The sequence below is a fragment of the Podarcis cretensis genome (genome assembly GCF_951804945.1).
Source record: "Podarcis cretensis genome assembly, chromosome: 1".
NCBI lineage: Eukaryota > Metazoa > Chordata > Lepidosauria > Squamata > Lacertidae > Podarcis > Podarcis cretensis.
Genome location: NC_137170.1, coordinates 36,551,313 through 36,578,190, shown reverse-complemented (window position 1 = coordinate 36,578,190; position 26,878 = coordinate 36,551,313). Strand labels below are relative to the sequence as shown.

The 26,878-nt window shown below is 41.9% G+C and overlaps 1 protein-coding gene across 1 annotated transcript in view; it reads left to right on the top strand.

The window, feature by feature from the left end:
* The first annotated feature begins 4,753 nt into the window (after nt 1-4,753).
* The window catches only part of AKAP6 (A-kinase anchoring protein 6), a 251,417-nt gene continuing 229,292 nt past the window's right edge, over nt 4,754-26,878 (top strand). The window contains exon 1 of the mRNA XM_079954227.1: nt 4,754-4,864. The gene's annotated coding sequence lies outside the window, so the exon portion shown is untranslated. The remainder of the gene's footprint in view (nt 4,865-26,878) is intronic.

Genomic DNA, 26,878 nt, shown 5'->3' with positions numbered 1-26,878 from the left:
TTTGATATAGACCATGACATACACTTTTAGATACAAAACTATGCTTGATATGCAATAAGCATTTCCCAAACTGCCTTCAGCATGGCTGTATATTTCCATTTTCTTCTCATTTTGCCTCAAGCAAAAGTTATGAAAGACTGGCCTGAACCATCTTGTTTTTAGTTCAGGGATGTTTCCCAGAAATTCAACACCCACTGTCTTTTTATATTGAACCAGATGACTCCTCAAGAAATCCCAGTAATGATGATTAGCACCTCTTGTTCCTCATCACAATGACTAATCTCTAAAGCCTTTTCTTCTAAATCGAAATGTAACTCAGATGATTTGATTGGTTTTCACAACCACCTGCTGGATCAGATCATTCACTACATTAGAACCTATTCTTTATTACATTTGCTTTTCCATGTGCTTTATCACAGAGTTCTTGAAGTGCCTTGCAAATGTTTTTACTAATACTAAACTAGCATTGCATGCACAAGCAGTAGTGAAATCTGGGCTTACCTGATCCTCATCCATGATGAGATGAGAAGAATTTATTTTCACTTTTAAACTGACTAAAGTTCCTCATTATGTCCAAACTCAAAGAACTTTGGCTAAACTCTAGCTGGTGCAGGCAAGAATTGGTTGGTGGCTTATAATGCTGGTTTGAACTCAAACTATAGTTTAAACTAACCAGAATTTATTTAGGTTTGGACATAACTAGTAACTCCGGAGAAGTGGGGAAGGAAATGAGAAGCAAACCCAAGGCATGTGCTAAACCATAGTAACATTGATAGTGCATGTGCTAAACCATAGTTTAGTGTTGCATTCAAAGAAGGCCCTTGTCACTGTCCCACTGTTCAGGAAAGCTCATGGGGTGGTGATGTGGGGTAATGCCTTCACTGTAGTGACACCCTGCACATGGTATTTGACAAGATTCACAATAATTGAACGGGCACTGCGTCCTATTCTGATCATTTTTTAAAAAAGTTGGTTTTAAATTGCTAGTTGAATTTTAATATTTGAATGCTTTTATGTTTACATTGTAGCCCACACTGGCATCATAACTGACAAAGAGTGGTTTAGAAATTGAATGAACAAATAAACAATACTTAACCTGTTTTAGAATGCATCACCATGGTATCTCCTGAGGGCAAGTCTGCTACATTAGAAACAGGTGGTTCTACACTTTGATATTAGTTCATGGCAGAGTACAACAAAACTGTACTTGTTGATGGTTCTTACTACTATTGTTAACTCTCATGAACTGGCAGGACTGTCGGGAGGGGAAAGAGGAGGAAGAGATCCCCAAGAGGGGTGTAGTAGCCAGGACTGGGACATACTGGGGCAAGGAAGGAGAGGTTGGTGTTGGAAGTACTCACAGGGTGATGGAGGATGACAAGGGGATGGGGGGTTAGTGTGGTGTAGTGGTTAAGAGGGGTAGACTCGTAATCTGGGGAACCAGGTTCGTGTCTCCGCTCCTCCACATGCAGCTGCTGGGTGACCTTGGGCCAGTCACACTTCTTTGAAGTCTCTCAGCCCCACTCACCTCACAGAGTGTATGTTGTGGGGGAGGAAGGGAAAGGAGAATGTTAGCCGCTTTGAGACTCCCTAGGATAGTGATAAAGCGGGATATAAAATCCAAACTCTTCTTCAGTGCACAGGAACCGGAGCAGCAGGATCTATAAGCAGAGCCACAGGGGCCCTGTCAGCACAAACATGGCAGGCTCTGAGGCATAGGGAGCAGTGGGCAGGGCACTCCAGGAGGCTGTGTCAGGCAAAGGCTCACAGTCCAGTTCACTATTTGGCCAGGTGGGGCTTGCTAGCTCTGGGAGCGGTTATGTGATTCCTCAGCTGAAGTAGGCTTGCATCAGGTGAGGGTCACTTGTCTCATCAAGGCCGAATGCTGCAATCAGCAGGCAAAGTAGAAAAGGGCAGCAGGGCTGAGGAACTGGTATGGTCAACTGCCCATGTTGAAAGACCTCTATTTGGATGTTCCAAGATATCTGTGGGACTGTGCTTCACTTAGAATTTTGGACCCTGAACTTTGGATGTTGAACTTTTGAATTGGAAACATGGATTGATCCTGGACTGGGGGCTTGGCATACTGACCTGCTGCCAGGTAGGCCAGGGATTCAGGACACTCTCGGCTGAACCTACCTCATGGGGTTGTTTTGAGCATTAAATGAGAATGATGTACACCACCTTGAGCTCTGTGGAGGAAAGGTGGGATATAAATGAAAATATATAAATAATTTTCTTTTGTCCCTGACTTTTACGCAATATCTCATACATGCCACAATGTCCATAGTTCATTTAAAGAATCCTTCTGTGTAATTGAAAATTGCTCTTGCGCAGTTTGAGTTCTTTGGCTATAACCTTTAAAGGAAGATATAGCCACAAACTAACCACACACACACACACACACAATCTGTAAGGAGTTTGGCTGCAACATTGCTTTTGGCCATAAAACAGCACCAGAGATGTCCAGCCTGATTCTGTCAAGATCATATCTGCTCCCAACAGTTTCTCTTATACCTTGATAGTGCACTTAAAGGTGTCCAGACTACTACAGTGGTACCTCGCAAGACGAAATTAATTCGTTCTGCGAGTTTTTTCGTCTTGCGAAGCACGGATTTTGGAAAAGCTTCAAAAATCACCAAAGTCTTCAAAAACCTCAAAAAAGGCTACCACACCGCGTGCTATGAGTTGCTCCTCGAAGTCAAGTCACAACTGCACCCCCTGAATGCACGGTTTTAAGAAAAAGGAAACAAACTTGCAAGACAAAGGAAACAAACTTGCAAGACATTTTCGTCTTGCGAAGCAAGCCCATAGGGAAATTCGTCTTGCGAAGCAACTCAAAAAACGAAAAACTCTTTCGTCTTGCAAATTTTTCGTCTTACGAGGCATTCGTCTTGCGAGGTACCACTGTAAATGTATCCTAATCTTACATCTTAAAAAGGTAAAGGACCTCAGACAGTTAAGTCCAGTCACGAACGAATCTGGGGTCGCGGCACTCATCTCACTTTACTGGCTGAGGGAGCTGACATTTGTCCTCAGACAGTTTTTCTGGGTCATGTGGCCAGCATGACTAAGCCGCTTCTGGCAAAACCAGAGCAGCGCACGGAAACGCCGTTTACCTTCCCGGCGGAATGATACCTATTTATCTACTTGCACTCTGACGTGCTTTTGAACTGCTAGGTTGGCAGAAGCTGGGACTGAATAACGGGAGCTCACCCCGTCGCGGGGATTCAAACTGCCAACCTTCTGGTTGGCAAACCCTAGGCTCTGTGGTTTAGACCATAGCGCCACCCCATTACTTCACAAGTAATGAAAATCCTAGAGAAGTTACTCTTTTAAGCTTATGCTGGAAACTTTGCATTTTAGTTGCAAATTGAGGACACACAGACACACACAAATTTAGTATGCAGGAGTACAAGTGCTCAAGGGTTGTAGACATTGGTGCATGAACTTATGTGGCATACTTCAGGCTCAGAGGCTCTCTAGACCTTTTGTTTTTCTCTTGGGCATATGCCTATGAAGCCTACAAAATCCAGAGCTTTTCTGTTGTGTTGAAAGGGGGTTTTCATGCATGGGAAAAGCAGTTTTGCCAAAACCTCTCTAATCTAAGTAGCGCTGGCAAAGAGCCAGAAATGTGTCATCTTTGTTTAAGTGTGAATTGTCACACTGCTCTATTTTAATTGTGCACAACACAGCCAGTATGAGTTGCATTCCCCTCTATGTTCAGATGGAAGATAGACTCCAGGTGCTGAAAGTAATGGGTCTCTCTCTCTCCCCCCCTCCTCGACCCCCCACCAATCACGAACCACAACAATTAAAAAGGAAGGTCTGTTTACTGTACTCCTGCTTGGCCTGTGCCACTGTGGCCCAGAAGGCACACAGATTGCTTGCAGCCTCCCTTGAATCTTCATTTGTGTGTCTGTCTGATAGACAGATGAAAGGCAGGCTACTCAGCATGCAGATGATATTGCAGGTTAGCTTACAGCTGAGAAATGATGGGGCGTTTTTTTTGTTTTCATCCCTTGACTGGCTAGAAAGTTCTCATCTTGTAGAGGGGAAAACAGCTTTCTTCCCCCCCCTCCCCCCGCCCCCATTTTTAAAAAAGCTTCGCAAAATAGCTGGCACAGGATAGCTGCCAAATGTACGTTGCAGTTTCCACACAAACACACCCCGCCAAGCAGACACTGGCAAATAGAATTTCGAAGAAGCATCAGAGTATAGGAACAAATTTGTGTAGGACAGGATTTAAAAGACCTTGGTTCATGTTAAGGGCCCTCAGCACTGTAAACAGTGTTTCACAAATTGGCTTGCACAACTTATGCACAGTGTGATGTTTAGAAGATAATTTTCATAAGCCATGCTGAATTAATGTGTGGATTTTATGTTTTCCTCTGTTAAAAAAAAAGTGGTGGATTACAGTTTGTATAGATCAAAAATGCAATTAAAAACCTTTTTTAAAAAAATATATGTGTTGAATATGTATGCATGTGCATAGTTTGCAATTGCACACTGAGAGAAATGCTCAGGCAATATTTTCCCTGAATAATAAATATATTGTTACGATACTTAGGTTAAAAAAAATAATACAATGACACTGCACTTTCCCAATACTCCCTTGCATTTCCTTTCCCTTTTTACTGTCTCTTTAAAAACCTTCTGTATTGTCTTGGGCTCCCCTGGAAATGCAGTAAGGATTCCTATCACATCTCGGTTGCCATGGCAACAGCAGCCTTTCCCATAATGAGCTGCATCATCTGAACTGATGTCACAGCATCATGCAGCAGGTCAAACAAGGCACCTCCTAGTATTGCATCCTACAGATTGTGCTGTAAACATCAAAAGAGGATGGTGTGAGCAGGAGATGGTGAGTGTTAAACATCCGCCTATTCTTATTTGTCTCTGCCGCTTGCCTTATCTGTACGAGGCTCTCCTATTTTTAGAGTGTCTGAGTTTTGCCTCCTGAGGATGGGTTTGGAGGAAAGATGCTGCATGTCTAAATATAATTTTTCAGGCAGAAAGGCTTAGACAAAGGCCTACAAGAGCCTCATGGAGCCCAAAATATTAGTAACTGACCTAGCTGCTTTCCGGAAGCGGACCACAATGTATGTAAATTGCACACCTTAATTTGTGGCGCACCTTTTCCAATAGGTTTCGTGTGAGGAAGCGATAGCTTATTCCTATGTTGTGGATTCAAAAATATTAAAAATGTCCACAGCCACTTGCCTGGAAATGAGAAGTGAGCATCTATATTCTTAATCTTTGAAAATCTTTGGGGGTTTTGCAGAATCATTATTTACCTCTGGTGGGCTTTGATAGGAGGAGAGGAGGTTAAAAAAAAAAAAGCTAACCAGTGCTGAATAAGCACTTGGCACTGCGTTGACTTTAAATGGGATTTTCTGCTGCTATTTTTTAATGGCTTATAAACCATAAGGCATGAAAACTCCCCATCCGTGGAGGAGAATGGGGTCCCCCCATCTAAGAATGTTGTTGTGAACCTGTAGAAGGGAATATTTAGTGACTCTTGGGTATACTCCTTAGAGGAAAGAAAGCAAGTCTTCCACTGCAATTGCAGTAAAGGTGTAGCCAGCAAAGCCAGGTTCCCATTTGGTCCTGCTAGTCTTACATAAATGTAGTAAGTATACACTATGGTTGTATTAACTGGCTCTTAACCAAAGGTAAAACAAAATATTCTCTTAGAATGTCAGTTGTGTGTTTAACATCAGGGTGATTTTGAGCCCTTATTGATGGCATCTCAATGTTTTTGCTTTGTAATCATCCCCCTCCCTCCCTCTCTCTCTCTCCTGGGAGCCAAAACATGGGCTTCATTTAGCTTTCAGTAGGACCTGGGTGGGTGAGATAGAGTAATTCATTGTCTCCCAATGTTTAGATGAGTCATTGTTTTATCTATTGCTGTTAAAAGTAAAGAAAATACCAGACACGTGTTGGTTTAGCTGACCAATATGTCCACTAGGAATTAGGGAGTGGTCTCCATTTCTGCTTTGCTTATTATAGTTCTTATTTTTTAAAGAATAGACGTTGCTGGTAGTTTTGTTGTTGGATCAAACAGCCGAAAGTGCAAGAGGACACTAATACAAAGCATAAGCGAGAAAACGTAGGAAAGAGCTAATTGTTTTTCATAATCGTAATAAGCACAAAGGCCTCATCTGGCATTATCTGTAATGGGTCTTTTTGATCTTAATTGGGTCGCCTGCACTGTAACCTCCGAGCGTTTTCTGGCATGGTCTAAGTATACATCTGTCCTTTTAAACCAGGAAAACGACATCAGGGAGTGCTTTATTTACTGTGACAGTTTTAAAAGGGACATTGTACTGTCCTAAGAAAGGAAGTCTCTGGGGTCTACCGGGTGATGCAAAAAAGGCATGAGTTAGCAAGACAGGGAATGTCTGGCTACTGGCTGGATTATGTACCCCAGGCAAATAAGTTATTATTTGAGAATTGGCTCTTAGAGCAGATGCACCTGCTCGGAAGCAGCACCCTTGTTGTCTCGGTCCCACAGCACTTGACAGCAGTGGATGTGCATCTCTGGGACAGAGGAAAAACATGAAATGTGCAAGTAGCAGACATTGTCTAGGGAAAAGCAAGCCTGCATCATCTGGGTACATCCAGTTTTATGAAGCTTTTTGGTTAAAAGACTGAGAATAATTTCAGGCAAGATGGAAGGATTAACTAAGGATGCCCAGTGCATGCTACTTAGTACTGGAATTCTACTAAGCAAAGTAAGACTCGATGGGGATAGTCAGAAACAGAACATCCCCACAGAATCCCCGCAAGCTGCATTTTCCAGAAATATAAATTTGGTTCCCCTAGCAGAGAGAGAGTGCATCCATTGTGAAGTACCTTGTAGCCAAATGGACTGGGGTCATAGGTCAGTGGTAGGGCATGCACTTTGCATTCAGAAGATCCCAGATTCAATCTCTGGCATCGCTAGGCAAGGCAGGAAAAGGTTTCTGTAAACAAGGAGCATATAAGTCAGTGTAGAGAATACTGAACTAGTTAGACCTATGGTCTGGTTCAGTATAAGGCAGCTTCCTGAATCTCTACTTGATAGACTGAAAGCAGAGTTGCATGTTTGCATGAAGGACCTTATTGCTACATAATGCCACTACACTTACAGACAGTTATTTGACTCAATTCGCTAGAAACTTTATAGAAGACTGTGATAAAATGGCCAATCGTCTTCACTACACATTCACATTCATTTTTCAAGCATTGTCTTTCTCTTGACACTACTTCCCATTGACAATAAAAAAGGTAAAGGTACCCCTGCCCGTACGGGCCAGTCTTGACAGACTCTGGGGTTGTGCGCCCATCTCACTTAAGAGGCCAGGGGCCAGCGCTGTCCAGAGACACTTCCGGGTCACGTGGCCAGCGTGACATCGCTGCTCTGGCGAGCCAGAGCCGCACACGGAAACGCCGTTTACCTTCCCGCTGGTAAGCGGTCCCTATTTATCTACTTGCACCCGGAGGTGCTTTCGAACTGCTAGGTTGGCAGGCGCTAGGACCGAGCAGCGGGAGTGCACCCCGCCGCAGGGATTCGAACCGCCGACCTTTCGATCGGCAAGTCCTAGGCGTTGAGGCTTTAACCCACAGCGCCACCTGCGTCCCTACCCATTGACAATACCCACTGCTAATAGATCGGTGATAAAATAACTTCAAGATATCATATCCAGTATTGAGCCAAGTACTTTAATTTCTCTGTCTATTTTAAAACAAACATTTGTTTTTATTTAAACTGATTGCTGGCCACTTTCTGTAGAAAGTTTCTAGAAATAACATGATGCTGCCTGCTGCTGGGGTGGGGCATAATGACAGGGTCTGAACAATAACTGGCTCTTATTTGGAGCAATTAGCCTGGCATCCATCAAACTGTCTTACACAATGATCTCAAGTCTGATATCCTGTCCTTTCCGATCGTTTACTGGTCCTGAAGGTAACACTTTTCTTCTTCATACTGCTGTATTTGATCTTAGGCAATTTCTTTTACACATGGAAATACTCAGGTGGTCAGTAGTAAAGCTTGAGGTGTTCTTAAAAAGTCATTGTTGGGGCCACAAGGACAGCATAAAATATTATAGAATGAGGTGCATTTGTGGTTATTCAACCTTTACTTTGCTAATAATGTTATCGGTAATTTTAATTAAAATAAATGTTATGAGTCCTATGGCCAAATAAGAAGAATCCAGGTAAGCTCAAGATAAAAGATGTGCTAATTTCTAGAAATGGGAGCCTGTCTTTGTAGGTATTAAGTTAACATATGTTAGCAGAACCAAAAGGACTAATTATCACAATTAGTAGAATTAATCACAAGCTAAAAGTGTGGGTTTTTAATTGGAATTTCCTCTGAGATGGGAAAAGCTATTCTATCCTGATGGAACTATGTGATGCACATCTGTTGACTGAATATATAGAAGATTCTGTGTGTCTCCTCCACCCCCCCCCAAAAAAAAGAATTATAAGAGAATTATCTTCTTTAAATATCATATCACCTGTATTAAGATATAGCACTGTTTTATTTTAATCAATTATTTTAACCAATTAATTAAAAGGAAAGGTGAAAATTGCCTAAATGCTTTAATCTCTTCATCTGGCAACTATCAGCATGAAAGTAACACAGTGATGCTCTGAAATAAGAGGTCAATTTGCAGCTTCCTCTGTTAACTTAAAAAAAAACTTGTTTGCTAGGAATTTATTTCTTGGATTACTGGTCCAGAGAACTGTCATCTTCTCTAGACTGGGCATGTCCAGCTAGAAACTGATTTCTATTACGGTAAATGGAAATCTGCAAACATATGACTCAACAGACCAAATGCATTTTGAACTGCCTGGAACATGACTATCCTGCCAGTTTTCTGCAATTCCAGAGTGTTGGCAAAAAGCAGGTGTTTTACGTAAGCAGCCATATATTTTGATGGGTGTCATTTGGCTAGACAAGTTTTGTAGGCCTTCAGTAATGAAAATTATAATTATAAAAAAAGATGCAAGGATATATAGCAGAACTGGAATTTTCTAGTTCATTCCACTAGCATTCTTTACATAACATCTGTTTACTGTTGCCCTTAAAGATACATTGTTCCTTAGGGATGATCGATGCTTTTATCTTAGTTTAGCCATAACAGCAAAACATGCTGTATTCCTCTGTATCATCTGAGTCAGGTTTAAATAAATACAGTTACGAGAACTAGCAACAGTGAGGTTCACATGTTGCTCTAAAACTTCCCTTTCCTTCATGTACATGGAGGAAATTATAAACTTCTGCTTTTAGTTTGTGGTAAACTATGGTTTATTGTTTTCAAAGTTTGGTTTGCTCCAAACTAAAGGTGGAACCTGCCACCCTGTAGATGTTGTTTGATGTCATCAACCCCAGCCAGCATGCAGAGCTCAGGGCTAGATGGGCATGTTGATGTCAGGGGTGGGAACACAGCATACAAGCCTGCACTCTCTTCCAAGCATTGAGAGGGCATCTGAACTGGGCACTCAGCTTATGGTGAAGTGTGTCTTTCATAGGATCTCCTGGCTTGCATCGTATGATCTTGGTATGACCCCAAACTACTTTCAATCTGCTGAAAGTTGTGGAGAGCCTCACTCCCCGACACCTGCATTGATTCATGGCCTGTGCTGACTTGTGTTTGGATCCAAACTGCTAATTTAAGGCCTGCTTCAGTTCATTACAGTGGTACCTCTGGTTACGAATTTAATTTGTTCCAGTGGTCCATTCTTAACCTGAAACCGTTCTTAACCTGAGGTGCCACTTTAGTTAATGGGGCCTCCCGCTGCCACCGGCGTGCAATTTCTGTTGTCATCCTGAGGTAAAGTTCTTAACCTGAGGTACTACTTCCGGGTTAGCAGAGTCTGTAACCCGAAGTGTTTGTAACCCGAGGTACCACTGTATATGGAACTGTAATCTGCCAGATGAGATTAATATACTTATTTAAAACATTTTGCAGTCCCATTTATGGACAGGATGCTCCTGACAGAAGAGGCAGATAATTCTCCCCCTCCCCCTGCACCTCTTCTGCTGCTTCAGAGGGTCAATCTCCAAAACAGATTTGGATGAAAGTTACCGTTTTACTTCCTCCAGCAGCAGCATCACAGGAGCAGAATTCTATTCAGAAGATGGCCTTGCCAACAACAGCAAGCTCAGCACCCCAACAATCAATAAAAGCAAAACAAAAGCAAATAAGCAATAAAAGTGAGAATGCATGAAAAGGAGATTGAAACCACTCATGCTACATGCCTGTAAGCCCTCCTAACTCCCCTATCAGTTTTGCTCCCAGGGCTTGCAGGCTTCCATCATGTGAAAACCACTTCCAGTGGCTGGAAGTCAACCTGCATTCTAGCTTCCAGTCCTTGTGACTTCCAACCAAATGACGTTTTCCCCTCTTCCCTGTTTTCACCTCCAAACTTCCCTGAATAATTAGTTTAAAGACTTTTGAAGCTTGCTTGCAGATCTCCTCCAAAGGTCTTCTGAAATGCTGTGATTTCAGCAGGGGGTATCTTCTTCATCTTGGTTCTTTAAAGAAACAATATGGCGATTCCAAAATCATAGCATACCCTCCAACATTTCTATGATGAAAATAGAGACGTCCTGTTCCATAATGATAATTTTACTATTTATACCCCACACATCTTACTGGGTTGCCCCAGCCACTCTGGGCAGCTTCCAACATACAGTACATGAAAATATAATAAAACGTTAAACATTTTTTAAAAACTTCCCTATACAGGATTGCTTGGGGGTTGGATAACTCCATACCCTCCAAAATTTATCCAATGAAAAAAGGGACATTTTAAGGAAAAGTGGGACATTTCAGGATCAAATCAGAAATTGTGACGGCTTCTCTAAATTGGGGACGTCCCGGGAAAATAGGGATACTTAGAGGGTCTGTCATAGTTATAGGGCCACGCCCACACAACCTCTGAGCAGTGTGTAGTTCTGGTGTTTAGTTTTCTCTGGATGGCAGGTGATCCTTTGTAATATTTGTGTTATTTACAAATTTACAAGTACAGTGGTACCTCAGGTTACATGTGCTTCAGGTTACAGAATTTCTGCTAACCCAGAAATAGTGCTTCAGGTTAAGAACTTTGCTTCAGGATGAGAACAGAAATCGTGCTCCGGCTGCATGGCGGCAGCAGGAGGCCCCATTAGCTAAAGTGGTGCTTCAGGTTAAGAATAGTTTCAGGTTAAGAACGGACCTCCGGAACGAATTAAGTACTTAACCCAAGGTACCGGTGGCAGGAGGCCTCTTTAGGAAAAGTTTAAGAACGGTTTTGGTTTAAGAATGGACTTCCAGAATGGATAAAGTTTGTAAACCGAGGTACCACTCTAGACCATAATGGGAGCAAACAGGCACTCCTTCACCAGGCAGCAGATCATCGAAGAATTTATGCATTCCTCCTAAGGTTACACCCCCAGTGCCAGCTGATTCCAGCTCTTTCTCTTTCAAAAGTTGTCACCTACTGTGTTTTCCTCTGTTCTCATTCATACATGTGCATGTGCACACACAGACACACATACACACATTAGCAGCAGCTGTGGCTTAGTCTGGCTAATCAGCTTCTGGGAGAGAATCCCAAAGTACCGTGTTCCTCTTTCATGTAATGATGAAATACTTCTCTTTCCTGGACAGTTTCAATCTTAGCAAGGCTGACTCAGCCCTTTATCATTCAAAGGTCCAAGAAAGAGCTTGTAAGTTAGAGCAAGCTACCTAGCAGACGATGTCTGGATCTTGTCTCTTAGACAAGACGTTACAAACACTGTCTGTTTTGCATAGATATGGTATGTTTTCCAAATGAATATTTTATCCTATCTCTTTTCAGACAAAACTCTTCCTCTTTCTCCCTCCCTTCCTCTCCTATTTTCCCAATTGTGAACTGCTTCAATTCTAAATACAGGACTGGGGGAGAGAAGAAAACAGCAATATAGTAATTACACTAAACATGTTTAATAAAAGTAAAATGTACACGCCCCACATCTTGCTAATATCACATTGTGTTTCTCCATCATGGCTATCACAGTGATTTTTCATATAGTATTGCAGTGTTTTCTCTTGCTTTCAGAAAACTGAAAATTAAAGTTTTGGAATCCTTGTAGACCCAGGGGTTCCAAACCTGGCACCCAGGGGTGCCATGATGCCTGTGGAGGGTTTTCCTGATTTCCCTGGACAGGTGCCTAAGATGCTGAGCTAGCTTCCTTCCTTCCTTCCTTCCTTCCTTCCTTCCTTCCTTCCTTCCTTCCTTCCTAAAGCAAGTCTATAGCTCTCCTGCACAGAAAGTTATTACTCAAAATGTGTAAGCATTTCTTCAACATGAGAGTGGGTGCGGTGTGCCCTCCTTATAAATTCCCCGCAGCAGGATATTTGGAAACATACATGTTGTTACACACACTGAACTTTTGAGGATAAATGGGGCTTTCACCCCCAGCCAGAACTCACCGGAACTGAGTTCTGGCATCTCTCAGGTGGGCGCCATTGCCATTACAGTGGTACCTCAAGTTACAGATGCTTCAGGTTACAGACGCTTCAGGTTACAGACTCCACTAACCCAGAAATAGTACCTCAGGTTAAGAACTTTGCTTCAGGATGAGAACAGAAATTGCGTAGTGGCAGCAGGAGGCCCCATTAGCTAAAGTGGTGCCTCAGGTTAAGAACAGTTTCAGGTTAAGAACAGACCTCCAGAACGAATTAAGTTCTTAACCCGAGGTACTACTATATAAGAGAACAAGGGAGCCGTTCATGGTGAGTTAGAACACCTCTTTTTCTAGAAAAATAGCACTGAGGATAGAGATATTTAAAAACCCAGACAACACAATCATTCCTCCACACCCACGTTTGCACACCTTTGGGAAAATGTATATTGTTCCTTTTGACCCTTGTCCCAATGTTTGGCTCAAATTAGGAACACAGAAAGCTGCCTTATACAAAGTCAGACTCTGGGTCTATCCAGCTTAATGCTGTCTGCACTGACAGAAACAGGCTCGGCAGGGTTTCAGACAGGCGTCTTTCCCATTCTTGCCTGGAGATGCCAAGGATTGAATCTGGGGCTTTCTGCACGCAGAGCAAATGCTCCTCCACTCACCGGAACTGAGTTCTGGCATCTCTCAGGTGGGCGCCATTGCCATTACAGTGGTACCTCAAGTTACAGACGCTTCAGGTTACAGACTCCACTAACCCAGAAATAGTACCTCAGGTTAAGAACTTTGCTTCAGGATGAGAACAGAAATTGCGTAGTGGCAGCAGGAGGCCCCATTAGCTAAAGTGGTGCCTCAGGTTAAGAACAGTTTCAGGTTAAGAACAGACCTCCAGAACGAATTAAGTTCTTAACCCGAGGTACTACTATATAAGAGAACAAGGGAGCCGTTCATGGTGAGTTAGAACACCTCTTTTTCTAGAAAAATAGCACTGAGGATAGAGATATTTAAAAACCCAGACAACACAATCATTCCTCCACACCCACGTTTGCACACCTTTGGGAAAATGTATATTGTTCCTTTTGACCCTTGTCCCAATGTTTGGCTCAAATTAGGAACACAGAAAGCTGCCTTATACAAAGTCAGACTCTGGGTCTATCCAGCTTAATGCTGTCTGCACTGACAGAAACAGGCTCGGCAGGGTTTCAGACAGGCGTCTTTCCCATTCTTGCCTGGAGATGCCAAGGATTGAATCTGGGGCTTTCTGCACGCAGAGCAAATGCTCCTCCACTGAGCTACAGTCCTTTCCCGTAAAGATTTCCATGACATTTTGCCTCAGAAGAAACACTAGGTAGCTATGCAGTTGAGGTAGGGTCATATAGCTTAGCTTGCTGAAGAAAAGGTGGAGCAAACCTGCTGCCCTGATCATGCATATCTGGTATCTGACTGGTGCACCTAGTAGTTTCCTCCTTTGGCAGTAGTTGAGACATTTAAAACATGCAGAAACAGATGCATTTGTCTCAGCTATGTGGTCAGTCCACTAGAAATGACTCAAACTCTCTGTCTTTGGTAGCCAAAAGCGCTGGGCTGGGCTCCAAAGAATGCAGCACAGCTGGAACGGCAGCATTAGTGCAGAGCCTATGTGGAAGTTGCTCCTTTGACTTGCAGCATTTTTCTTTTTCTTTCTTTCTTTTTTAATGTATTTTTCTTTTGATCCGTCTGCAGTTGCAATGGTTTCATTTCAAGCTCTTGCTTCAATAGGCCTCCACCCATTCTACTTGGCCAGTGTTCAAAAGAACCAAAGGCTATATTTTTCTTGGAGAACTGTGGAATTCTTCACCCATGGAACCATGGTCCTCATTTTAGAAACAGCTGCTGAGTAGATTTCTCACCTCCCACGAGCTTAGTGGGAGTTCACATGCTTTAAAAAGATGGATTCTGTAGTATCCAGTTCCAACTAATGACAGTGTTAACATTTGCCTGAAGGAGCATTTAGCCCAGACTTCCTGTAACCTGATTCTTGACTCCTTACCTGGAACTGATTCATGCTAATTTCTTAGATTTATTCTCCATCCATAGTAGCTTGTCTTACACTGCAAATCAAGAATCTCACAATCTGAACATCTTGAAATTTCCCCTTCTCAGTTATTAGCTTGGAGCTCAGTGAGCTATTAGTATTACTATTGCTATTTTTATTAGTATTAAATTTATTACTTGTCACAACAATTAAAAATTCAGAATTTAATAGAATTTAATACAATTTAAAGAAATTACAAGCACAGGAATAGGGTGGGCCCTGAAGACGCACATCTCAGGTGTCAAAGGCCGGGGGAAAGAGATGCATCTTCAGCATTTGCCAAAAGCTATATTGTGAAGATGCCTCCTCTGTGGGGAGGAAATTCCAGAGAATTGCTTGCAAAAATGTACACATTAGTAAAAGCTGCATACAAAAGCTGCATTGGACTACTGCAATGCACTCTATGTGGGGCTACCTTTGAAGGTGACCCGGAAACTACAACTAATCCAGAATGCGGCAGCCAGACCGGTGACTGGGAGTGGCCGCCGAGACCATATAACACCAGTCTTGAAAGACCTACACTGGCTCCCTGGCTCCCAGTACATTTCCGAGCACAATTCAAAGTGATGGTGCTGACCTTTAAAGCCCCAAACGGCCTCGGTCCAGTATACCTGAAGGAGCGTCTCCAGCTCCATTGTTCTGCCCGGACACTGAGGTCCAGCGCCGAGGGCCTTCTGGCGGTTCCCTCGCTGCAAGAAGCCAAGTTACAGGGAACCAGGCAGAGGACCTTCTCGGTAATGGTGCCCGCCCTGTGAAACGCCCTCCCACCAGATGTCAAAGAGAAAAATAACTACCAAACTTTTAGAAGACATCTAAAGGCAGCCCTGTTTAGGGAAGCTTTTAATATTTAATAGGTTATTGTATTTTAGTGTTTTCTTGGAAGCCGCCCAGAGTGGCTGGGGAAACCCAGCCAGATGGGCAGGATATAAATAATAAATTATTATTATTATTATTATTATTATTATTATTATTGGGAGAAGTAAAGGGGAAACACTTTTCAGGAGGATATTTAAAGGAGCAATCGTAAATTTGTTGCAGAAATGTGGAGAATTGAATTTAAGGTTTGAAAAATATGAAACTTGGAGAACTGAAATTGACAAATTTGCCCATCTCTAAGTGCAGCATTAGCAATACAAATAGGCATTGCAAAGATCATTGCTTGTAACTGCATTTCGTAAGTGCATCTGGGCACAGTCTAGAAATCACACAGGTAACATACTCCCACAGGGGTGCCAACTTGAATAAAATATTGGTGGGGGGTCAGGTAAGTGGGGTGGGCCCTGCATAACTGATCACATGCAACCCTCCCCCCATTTGAATGGCAATGCCCATCAGCTTTGGGGTGCGGCCCCATCAAATATTTTATTGGGGGACCTGAAGGGACCTTGGCCCCTAGGAGTTGGCTCCCATGTACTCCCATTAATTCTATAAGCATTTAAGCACATTAATTGTACATTAAATTTCATCACTTAATCTTCTCCCCTTTCCTTGAGTTGTTCTGTATTTCTGTTTTGCTCATCTGATCTATAGAATTCTCTAGAAAACCCTTGGGTGACTATCTCTACTCCTGAAACATTCAGTGGTCACACTTGGATCCTTAATATCTACTTGCTCCTACTTATTTTGTCTGGTCCATTACCTTGTAAAGCTTTAAATGGGATGAGATTGCATACCTTGTCTGAAAGCTGAAACAGAGGGTGGTCCAAGTTTTATTCTGGGAATCTCTCCAGTCCTGGAGTTGAAGCTGCAAATGCTTCTTATTTGCAAAGATGCAATGAACGCATACACTATTGAATACCTCCCATGTTCCTGTCTTCTAAACTAGTTCTAGTGGTGAGTATGTAAATGTACACCTTGGCCATCCTAACAATCGGATTCAAGTTTAGCATCATGCCTTGACTGGCACCCTAAACCGGAGGAAGATCAGGATCTACTGTCAGATCGCTGGTTGATTTGAAGTAGATTAGCAAGGATTTCTGATTCTCTAGTTTTTTAACAACGACAACAGCAAAACATCTTCCTTAATTATACATCTAATATGAAGTGTGTGTGTGTGTGGGGGGGGGTGTTTATGTGGGCAGATAATAAGATTCCTGGGCTCCAGGTTATTTTATTCTAAATTCATGTCTTCCGCTACAGACTCTCTTTGGTGAGTCTCAGGATTCTGATAAACAAGACAAAGTAGATCCCAAAAGGCTCAAGTCTGCCTGTCCATGGCCTATACTAGTTTTGTTCTCAAGAGGCGCTCAATCTGGTGCTATTACATCAATAGTCAGAAGATTTGACTGAGTGTCTCATTTGTGCCAGATGGCTATAAAATGAGAGTCCGAGAGTCATCAGTATCCACATCAGCATAGGAACAGATGTAAAGTGCTATTAAGTGCCATTTTAATGCATATGTGACAGAGAGAACAGGAAAGCAAATGACTTAAAAATAAAACGTAAAGATACATACAGCAAGTCCCTTTGAAAAGTGCAAAAATGTTTAAATCATGGCGTTGTAAAATAAACAAACACACCCAGCAAGTCCTGAAAACCTGCTAAATTAGCAGTTTGCTTTCTTTAGAAGACTATTGTTTCTTAATAAGTGGATGGCACTTGCATCTTACGAAGCTACATTGACACTAAACAACAACAGCCACAACTAAAGAGAGAAAGGGAACTCTTCATGCAATGCTACTTGAAAGGTAGATGCACTGTGCAGTAGTTTACCATATAGTACCAGATTTGAATGACATATAACCTCTGCACATGTTTATTTGGACTACTGGGGGTTGGTGTCTATTTGATTCAGCATTAACAAATGATAGAGAAAGCAACCAAATTGAATAAAAAAAAAATCTGTTTCTCTCCCACCTCTTGCCTGGCAGTAAGCCTTCACTGGTACATTAGAGAGAGGTTTGAGTACGTTGTCAGCGATATGCTGATGACACACAGCTCTACTACTCCTTTGCATCTGCAGATGTGGCAGTGGACATGCTGGACCGTTGTCTTGACTCAGTAATGGACTGGATAAGAGCCACGAAACTGAGATAAGACTGAGGCATTGTTGGTGGGTGGCTCCTTAGACTGGATGGAAGGGAGGTTGCCGCCTCTTGATGGGGTTACACTCCGTCCAAAGGATAGGGGGTACTTGGGGGTACTTCTGGATATTTTGCTGCCGCTTGAGGCTCAAGTGGCCTGGAGTACCTTCCATTAGCTTTGGTTGGTGGCCCAGCTGTGCCCCTATCTGGACAGGGATAGTCCATACCCCTCCAAACCAATAATCCAGGGGAGGGGGGAAGCTGGATTTCCAATGACTAGCAATGGAGATATTAGCTGCTGCTAATATAAAAACAAGAGGTTTATCATTGAATCTTAGAGCTGGAAGGGACCACGAGGGTCATCTAGTCAAATCTTTTTGTCCAAGGTAGGGCTTGAACCCTCAACCCTGAGATTAAGAGTCTCATGCTCTACCAACTGAGCTAATGCAGAATAGGGTCTGTGGGAGGGAGGGGTTATTGGTTAAGCATTTCTCCATATTCGTGCAGTGGACCAACTTCTTGCTTGTTCTTTCTCTTGCTTCAAACATAACCAAAGAAACCTCTTTAAAAATAATTTTTAATCTATCTTGCAAGCCTGAAATCATTCTGAGCTTTGACATGCCTGACCTTCTCCCTGCAATTGCTGGCCACTCCTGTATACTATTGTTTCACGATTTTTCCCTTTCTTCCCTTTCTTATACATGCCCTTCTTAAATTTCAGCTCATATAAAATCTCCTTATGCAGCTATTCCAGTTTCTTTAGATGCCTCCTGCTTTTTGTTGTTGAAATTGTCTGCATTTGGGCCTTCAATATTTCTGCTTTAAGAAACTCCTATCCCTTTTCTGACCATGGGCTCTCACTCAGTAGGTCCTTAAGCTCTTTGAAATCAGCCTTCTTAAAGTCCAGAGTCCAACTACACTCAGCTTTTCCTCTGTATAATGAAAACCGAGATGACATTATCATGATTGCCAGTACTTCCATTTCATCAATCAGTTCCTTCCTGTTGGTGAGGACCAGGTCCAGGATAAATAGTCCCCTTATTGCTTATTTTATCTTATGGGAAATGAAATTGTCAATCAGGCAATTGAGGAATTTCTTGCAGAGCTGGAGTTCCAACATATATTGGGATAGCTGAAGTCTCCCATGATTACTATATTTCTCCTTTTTGAATGTTTGGTAATCTGCTCTAGGAAGGCATCATTCAAGTTCAGTCTGGATTGGAAGTCTACAGCAGACACCTAAAGTAAGGTCACTGTTGTTTCCCTCTCCTACAATTTTTACCCATATACACTCAATGTGCCTTCCATGCTCCAAGTCATGGATCTATTCACAAGTGTGCATATCCTTTACATATAATGCTGCTACTCCTCCTTTCCTGTTTCATCAATTCCTTTTGAATAGATTATATCCCTGAAATTCTACATTCCATTCAGGTTAAGTAATGCCTATTAGACTGTATTTGCCACCCTGTATTAAGAGCTCAAATTCATCCTGCTTGTTTCCCACACTCTGTGCATTAGTATAGAGACAACTTAAACTAAGAATAGGTCCTTTCTTTCATGCTCCTTTCTGTACTCCATTCAGTGAATTAAAGAATGCGCTGAAAGCTTTCCATTTCATTGCAACCTGGTTGCTTAAGGGTAAAATGATTAATGAGTAAGATGATACCAGAGTTGTGGTTTTGAATGAAATATTTTTGAAGCAAAGTTACTAGTGCTTAGGAATGCCATTATTTTATTTTAATTTGATTCCTTTTTTATACCATAAACTCATATAAAATATATATCTATGGGGTGTACAAAATGTCTGGGCAAATCAAGCGCCTGTTGTTATAAACAATAAACTAGGCTTATGTACTGGGTACACATACAAAAGGAACAGAACCATTTACTTAAAAGGGGGGAAGTGACTTTTGAAGTGGGTTGGTAATATGGCTATATTATTATGATATGTGTTACACACACACACACACACACACACACACACACATGGAAATAAGCAATGCTTATCTATATTGCACTATAATTCTGAATACATCCAAAACACAGACCTTTAAACCTTGCCAGGATGCTTGCAATTTGCAATGGTACCCCTGCATAGTTTTTGTTCTTGCAATGCATAATAATCATAGTACATTTTGAATCCTCTGGTGTATTTGCAAAATACATCCTTGGAATCCAGTCCTATTCAGAGAATATGAAATAAGATTATTGTCCCTTTCCAAGCACAGCTTACTGCAGGTCATTGTGCCACTTACACATGTTGGAGATAAAATATATTGTTATGGCTCTCTTCCTTACCCCGAGGGCTTGTGTGAGGACATTTGACTGCAGTGAGAGGGAATGAAAAAGCACTAAAAGGGTTCATGATTTTAGTATTTTTATTATTATTTGTGGGGAGTTTTTTAAGCATAATGGAGGCAATCCATCAACTTCTGCTTCCAAATGACCTCCTTTCAATCCCATTGAAAAGAATGGAAATAGCAAAGCAGCAGTGCTTGGGAGATAATGCCCAATGTGTATACCTGCTTTGTGATAATGAAATGCTAGTATAAAAAAGGGCAAATTAATGTGTGATATAAAATTCACTTGCCTCCAGAAACTAGTACAGCATGTTTTTCAGAGGCCAAAGAATGAATTATATATAGTTCGTTGCTTTCAGCTGTATACTATTTGCTATCTGGCTTACAATTTGTACAAGTGGAAGAAAATGAACCCCCCACCCAAGCAATGACACTGATTAAGCAGGGGCAGTCAACCAAGTGCCATTGCTTATGCAAACATCATTCATGTTCACTGTTAAGCCATGCACAAAGTTCTTTGGAGCGTGGGTGGCGCTGTGGTCTAAACCACAGAGCCTAGGGCTTGCCGATCAGAAGGTTGGCAGTTCGAATCCCCGCAACAGGGTGAGCTCCCGTTGCTCGGTCCCTGCTCCTGCCCAACCTAGCAGTTCGAAAGCATGTCAAAGTGCAAGTAGATAAATAGGTACCGCTCCAGTGGGAAGGTAAATTGTGCTGCTCTGGTTCGCCAGAAGCAGCTTAGTCATGCTGGCCACATGACACGGAAGCTGACTGCGGACAAACGCCGGCTCCCTCGGCCAGTAAAGCAAGATGAGCACCACAACCCCAGAGTCATCCGCGACTGGACCTAATGGTCAGGGGTACCTTTACCTTTACCAACTACTTGGCCACCTGTCTTTAGAAATGAATTTCACCCCTCTGCTCTGGTATGCTCAGTACATTTTGAAAAGCTAAAACGTTTTTGGAGGGACGATAATGGGACAAGCTGCATATAGGAACAGGCAATAAATAGGTTTTTATTTCCTTTGGTTTGTGTAATTAATAAGAATGGATAGGATGCTTAACAAAGAATCCCTAAGCAACACACATACATAGAACGATTTAAAGCAATTATCATTGAACAATTTAAAAACCCCCACAGATGTACAGACAATGTCCAATATGCATGGGGGTTACGTACCTGACCCCCGCATGCGTTGGTGGAGTGCACACAAGCCCGCTTCACCCCATTGTGCCCCCACAGCACTTCCAGGTCCCTGTGATGTGCACAGTCGTGTGTCAATCGGACATGTGTGAATCGGTCATTGCCTGTACATAACTTGTTTACATACAAATATACATGAGCTGCATGTTTATAGGGCATATATTTAGAAGAGAAAACATATTGTTTGTCTCATGAAACTCTATAGAAATTATAAAATCATGGCTATCACAGAAATGAATTACAACTGATTACTTACTGTAAACCAAATTTGTCCTTTCTTCTCTATTGATTAACAGCATTCATAAACCACTTAATATTTTAAAAATCTCTAAGCAGTGTATAGTCCAAATATATATATATTACTAAAACATTAAAAACAAGAATGCACAGTCTAAAACAAATAAAACAGCAATGTGTAAATGCATTAAAGTATGTACAAACCAATAAAACAGAAAATCACAGGATTCAAACATGTAAAACAAGGTTCAGACTTGTGGGTTTTATTTAATTTTATTAAAAATTGTGGAAAACCTTTCAGCACACAAAGGGAGAAAATGGAAAAAGTTTCATCTTTAAATTATCAACATGGACAAACTTGATGATTCAAAAAAAGAATGAAAGAAAACACTTGGATAATCATTCTTTAGTGTCCAAAAGTTGTATTTTGAAGCTATTTTATTTTGCCTACAGGATATTTCAAGTAGCTGTGTGTGGAAATCTGTATCCGTTTCTTTTTCTGTAAAAGAGGCTCCCATTTTGCTGCCTCGCTCTCAGGGTACCTCAGAATTTTCTTCAGAATGTTAGTCACATTTTTGTGCTTTGAGGTGGCCAAGCATGCTGTATGTAGTTTTCCTTCCAGTAAAAATTTATCTAGCACTATGTAGCCCCCACAGATGACTGCATTTCCTGATCTGAAGAAAGCCCAGTGGGAGGAGTTATTTCATGATGTCTTCCTCTGGGCTTTGATTGACATGTGGGCACCTAGGGAAGCTGCAGAGTGCCAACCACTGGTGAGATCATTGTACAACAAACACCATCAACCAGCTCAAAAGTCAAGTAAGCACATCAGAAACCCTGCACCTCATCAGTGTCTCTCTCTCTTCCATTTAATAATTTTAAGATCCAATTTCTTTTCTATCTTAACTGATGAAGACTGGCGGATTAAAAAAAAAATGCAGAATACATTTTCAGCATAGCACTAATTTCAAGAGCGTTAAATTAGCCCCAGTCAACAACCTTGGTTTGAAAAGCAAATATTTCTGCCTGTGTATGTTCCAGAACCCTGGGGAGTTTCTGTAGGTGATAAAGGCAAGCCCTGCAATTAGAGGAGTCAGTGGCAGATGGGTCACAGACAAGAAAATCTCACACACCATATGTTCATTCTAACAGGGAAACAGTCAAAAGGCAAAAGGTCTGGCTTAATCCTTGCTACGAACAATTACAGTCAGGCTCAAAGCCAGGGATTCCCCTAATCTTATTCCACAGAGCAGCATCAGCATCTTTGAAGTATTTTTCGAATGGCGTTTTGGTGTCCTGTCAGTCCTCCAGAATAAAAGAAGTAGAAAAAGCAAAATATGGTCTCATGTACAAGCAAGTGTAACTGTTAAAACAAAGGCAAAGAGTCAACAGATTAAAATGAACTGGCTTCGCTTAGGCATGGAACAATTCAGATTTGGGCTGTGAAAGGCCCTTCCGAGATCTGATTTGGGGACCGACTCAGCAATATGGATCCAGCTCTGATTTGGTTTGGATCAATCTGGACCCAATGTGATCTGGACCTGGATCCAGAAAACCAAATATTGTACTCCACTTGCATAACTGCATGTAATTTGGAGACATGATTGCCCCTCGGGAAGGAATTAACGCCAACAAATTTAAGACAGCTGCATCTAGAGCTTTTTGTGCCACCTTTAAAGTTAGTTTTTTTTCTATGTCTGTCTTTATTTCACCAATATAGGTGTGCAGCTCAAGCTGACTGTGCACAATGTACAATGTATTCACCAGATGATGACAGTACGAATACAGATAGGTACAGAAAGCAGAATGTAGCCTAAATGCTTTGTTCCTTTAATAATGCCCAGTTCTGTTGCAGCTAAGTTCTACGACTGGCAAGTGCCCTAGCCATGCCTGCATTAACTGTAACAGCGCTGAATATATGCCTGCCTCATTTTAGGTTCCATTATTGTTGATGTTCAATTTATATGTACAGCATAATGCCAAGATGGCTTCTAAGAGGTTTATGAAACTTAAATGACTTAGCATACCCTCAAAAGCTGTATAATACTGTTCTGTTCTGTGGTGTGGTGAGCTCAGAACTATTCTTTGTGAAGATGAAGTATTCTCAAATGTCCCTTGTAATATCTATCAGCTAACCACAATGATATTTACCATCATTATAATAGGGTCCTAACCCCCCCTGTAAGTTAGAACAGTAGTATTCCCATACTGCAGAATACTGAGTGTGTGGCTTGCCTAAAGCCACCAACTTCATGGCTGAGCTCTGATTTGAATCGGGTCGGGGCTTTCACATTATTTGGCAATTCACTGCAGGAACTCACACCGCAATAGGACCGCAATACCTCAAGGACTGCCTCTTTCCATATGAACCTATCCGGACCCTGAGATCATCTTCTGTGGCCCTCCTTCGTGTACCTCTCCTCGAGAGGTCTGGAGGGTGGCAATGCAAGAATGGGCCTTCTCTGCAGTGGCTCCCTATCTGTGGAATGATCTCCCCAGGGAGGTTTGCCAGGAAAAAATATTCCTTTTTAACCAGGCATTTGTTTGATCTGATTTACATCCTATGCCCTTTTAAAATGTGTTTTTTTTGGGGGGGGGGGGCTATTGGGTTGTTGTTTTCATTTTTATTATGTATTTTGTGCTTTTATATCTTGATTTTGTTCTGTGAATTGCCCTGAGACTCCCGGGTATAGACCAGTATATAAATTCAATAAATAATAATAAATAATGATAATTATTAGGTGAGTTCAGTGGTGTCAGATAAGAGTTCCATACTGAGTTTCTTTTCAGCTGATTTTTACTGAACCAAAATGTTCCTTCTTAGCATGAAGACTTTCCTGCTTTAATTTGTTTTGTTTTTAGTTCACATGCTATAGTTAACTTACTTTTTTTTTGCAATGTAAAGTGGGTTTTTTTTTTTTGTATTCTCTTACCAAATGATTGTTTTCAGAGGCTTGAAATCAGTGTCAGGTAGGTCAAACCAATGTGTAGTTAAATGCATGATACATTATGCGGCTGGTAATTTGTACCAAGTGGAGCACAAATAAAGACCATCTACTAGTTACGATGTGGAACTGAGCTACTTGAAAGCCTGCATTTTAGTGCTCAGTTAGAAATGTACGTTGGTGGAACCAGATGATGCAGTGAGTTGCAAGGAGAAAGCAGGGGCGGTTTTAGGGTAGTGTGACCTCTGCAGTTGCCCTGGGCGCCACCCTGCAGGGGGCACCAAAGCAATGTTGTAGAATGGAGCATGAGAGGTGGGTGGACACTGGGGAGTCATTCCACAGCCAGGGTACTGTGCCTGAGAAGGGCGCTGTTGGTAGCCGGAAGAAGAATTGAACCAATTACCTTTTTTTCTGGTCCTGCTTCTCATTCCCTAGAGTTTGTTCTGTCCTGGCTAGAATGGAATCCTAAAATCAGCATTAGGTTCATGTTGACTGTATCAGATATACAGAGGAGATGCATTTAATTTGGGAAATTGCATCAATAAATCATATTTCAATGGGATTTCTTTTTTTGAAATGCAAACTGCAGGTGTGGACCCCTCCTAATCTGTTTCTAAAGTGCTTTGCCCCCTGCAACTGCATGCGATCCAGATAGGGTCTCCCACATTGCAGTGGGGGGGGGGGGGGAGAAGCTGCCTTTGAAGGCAGGAGTTAAAGCCACATGTAGGTTGACTGAGTTCTGCATTCCTTCTGAGGCATTGTTTGTTGCACAAAAAAATTGTGATGGAGCAGACACTGTAGAAAACATTGTAGGAAGAGCAGGGCAAAGGATAGAAACGTATTCTATGTGGGAAACTAAATTATTTATTGGCTTATTACATAAAAGGCAAAGATAGCAATGCTTTTTTCATAAGAAGAAACCTCCCAAATCCACTGTTAGGCAATACGTTTATCACACAATCAACAAAAAGTCGCAAAAGTGTGGCAAGATTTATTATAGTCTAAATTATAGTCATTCTAATTTATTTCACTGCATATTAATCATTTCTCGTCCGCGTAAGACTATCAGGCTTAGGCTGTTACATTGTGAAGCATTGCATCTACTGTTCATGGCTAACATGGCAACATGATCCTTCGGTTTAAATATAAATTTCTGAAATGTTTCTTGGAGACGCCAGCATTTAAAAATTACTTGTCAGGTTATCTTAACTTGCAATTTTTTAAATGACCCAACACTTTTTTTTTAGTTAGTTATGAATTTATTTTGGAAGAATATCTATGCTCTTGTTTCCATTTTGACAATTACTAATTTGTGTCTAGCAAGTGGGGTCTTATGAAGTTATCCAAAAGAGTCTGACATCACTAAGCAGTAAGTAATGCCAATTAAGCACCATTAAATGCTGTTGGTTTAGCAGCTTTTAGGTTTATGGGCCCAGCCCCAAGTCTGCATTGGATATCTTCTGGAAAGGTACATCTGTTTTGCCTGTATCTTCTGTGATGAACCTTACCTTTGTTGTTGTTGTTGTTGTTTAGTCGTTTAGTCGTGTCCGACTCTTCGTCACCCCATGGACCAGAGCACGCCAGGCCCTCCTGTCTTCCACTGCCTCCCGCAGTTTGGTCAGACTCATGTTTGTAGCTTCGAAGACACTATCCAACCATCTCGTCCTCTGTTGTCCCCTTCTCCTTGTGCCCTCCATCTTTCCCAACATCAGGGTCTTTTCCAGGGAGTCTTCTCTTCTCATGAGGTGGCCAAAGTTTTGGAGCCTCAGCTTCACGATCTGTCCTTCCAGTGAGCACTCAGGGCTGATTTCCTTAAGAATGGATCGGTTTGTTCTTCTTGCAGTCCATGGGACTCTCAAGAGTCTCCTCCAGCACCATAATTCAAAGGAATCAATTCTTCGGCGATCTGCCTTCTTTATGGTCCAGCTCTCGCTTCCATACATCACTACTGGGAAAACCATAGCTTTAACTATACGGACCTTTGTTGGCAAGGTGATGTCTCTACTTCTCAAGATGCTGTCTAGGCCTGTCATTGCCCTTCTCCCAAGAAGCAGGCGTCTTTTAATTTCGTGGCTGCTGTCACCATCTGCAGTGATCATGGAGCCCAAGAAAGTAAAATCTCTCACTGCCTCCATTTCTTCTCCTTCTATTTGCCAGGAGGTGATGGGACCAGTGGACATGATCTTCGTTTTTTTGATGTTGAGCTTCAGACCATATTTTGCGCTCTCCTCTTTCACCCTCAATAAAAGCTTCTTTAATTCCTCCTCACTTTCTGTCATCAAGGTTGTGTCATCTGCATATCTGAGGTTGTTGATATTTCTTCCGGCGATCTTAATTCCGGCTTCGGATTCATCCAGCCCAGCCTTTCGCATGATGAATTCTGCATATAAGTTAAATAAGCAGGGAGACAATATACAGCCTTGTCGTACTCCTTTCCCAATTTTGAACCAATCAGTTGTTCCATATCCAGTTCTAACTGTAGCTTCTTGTCCCACATAGAGATTTCTCAGGAGACAGATGAGGTGATCAGGCACTCCCATTTCTTTAAGAGCTTGCCATAGTTTGCTGTGGTCGACACAGTCAAAGGCTTTTGCATAGTCAATGAAGCAGAAGTAGATGTCTTTCTGGAACTCTCTAGCTTTCTCCATAATCCAGCGCATGTTTG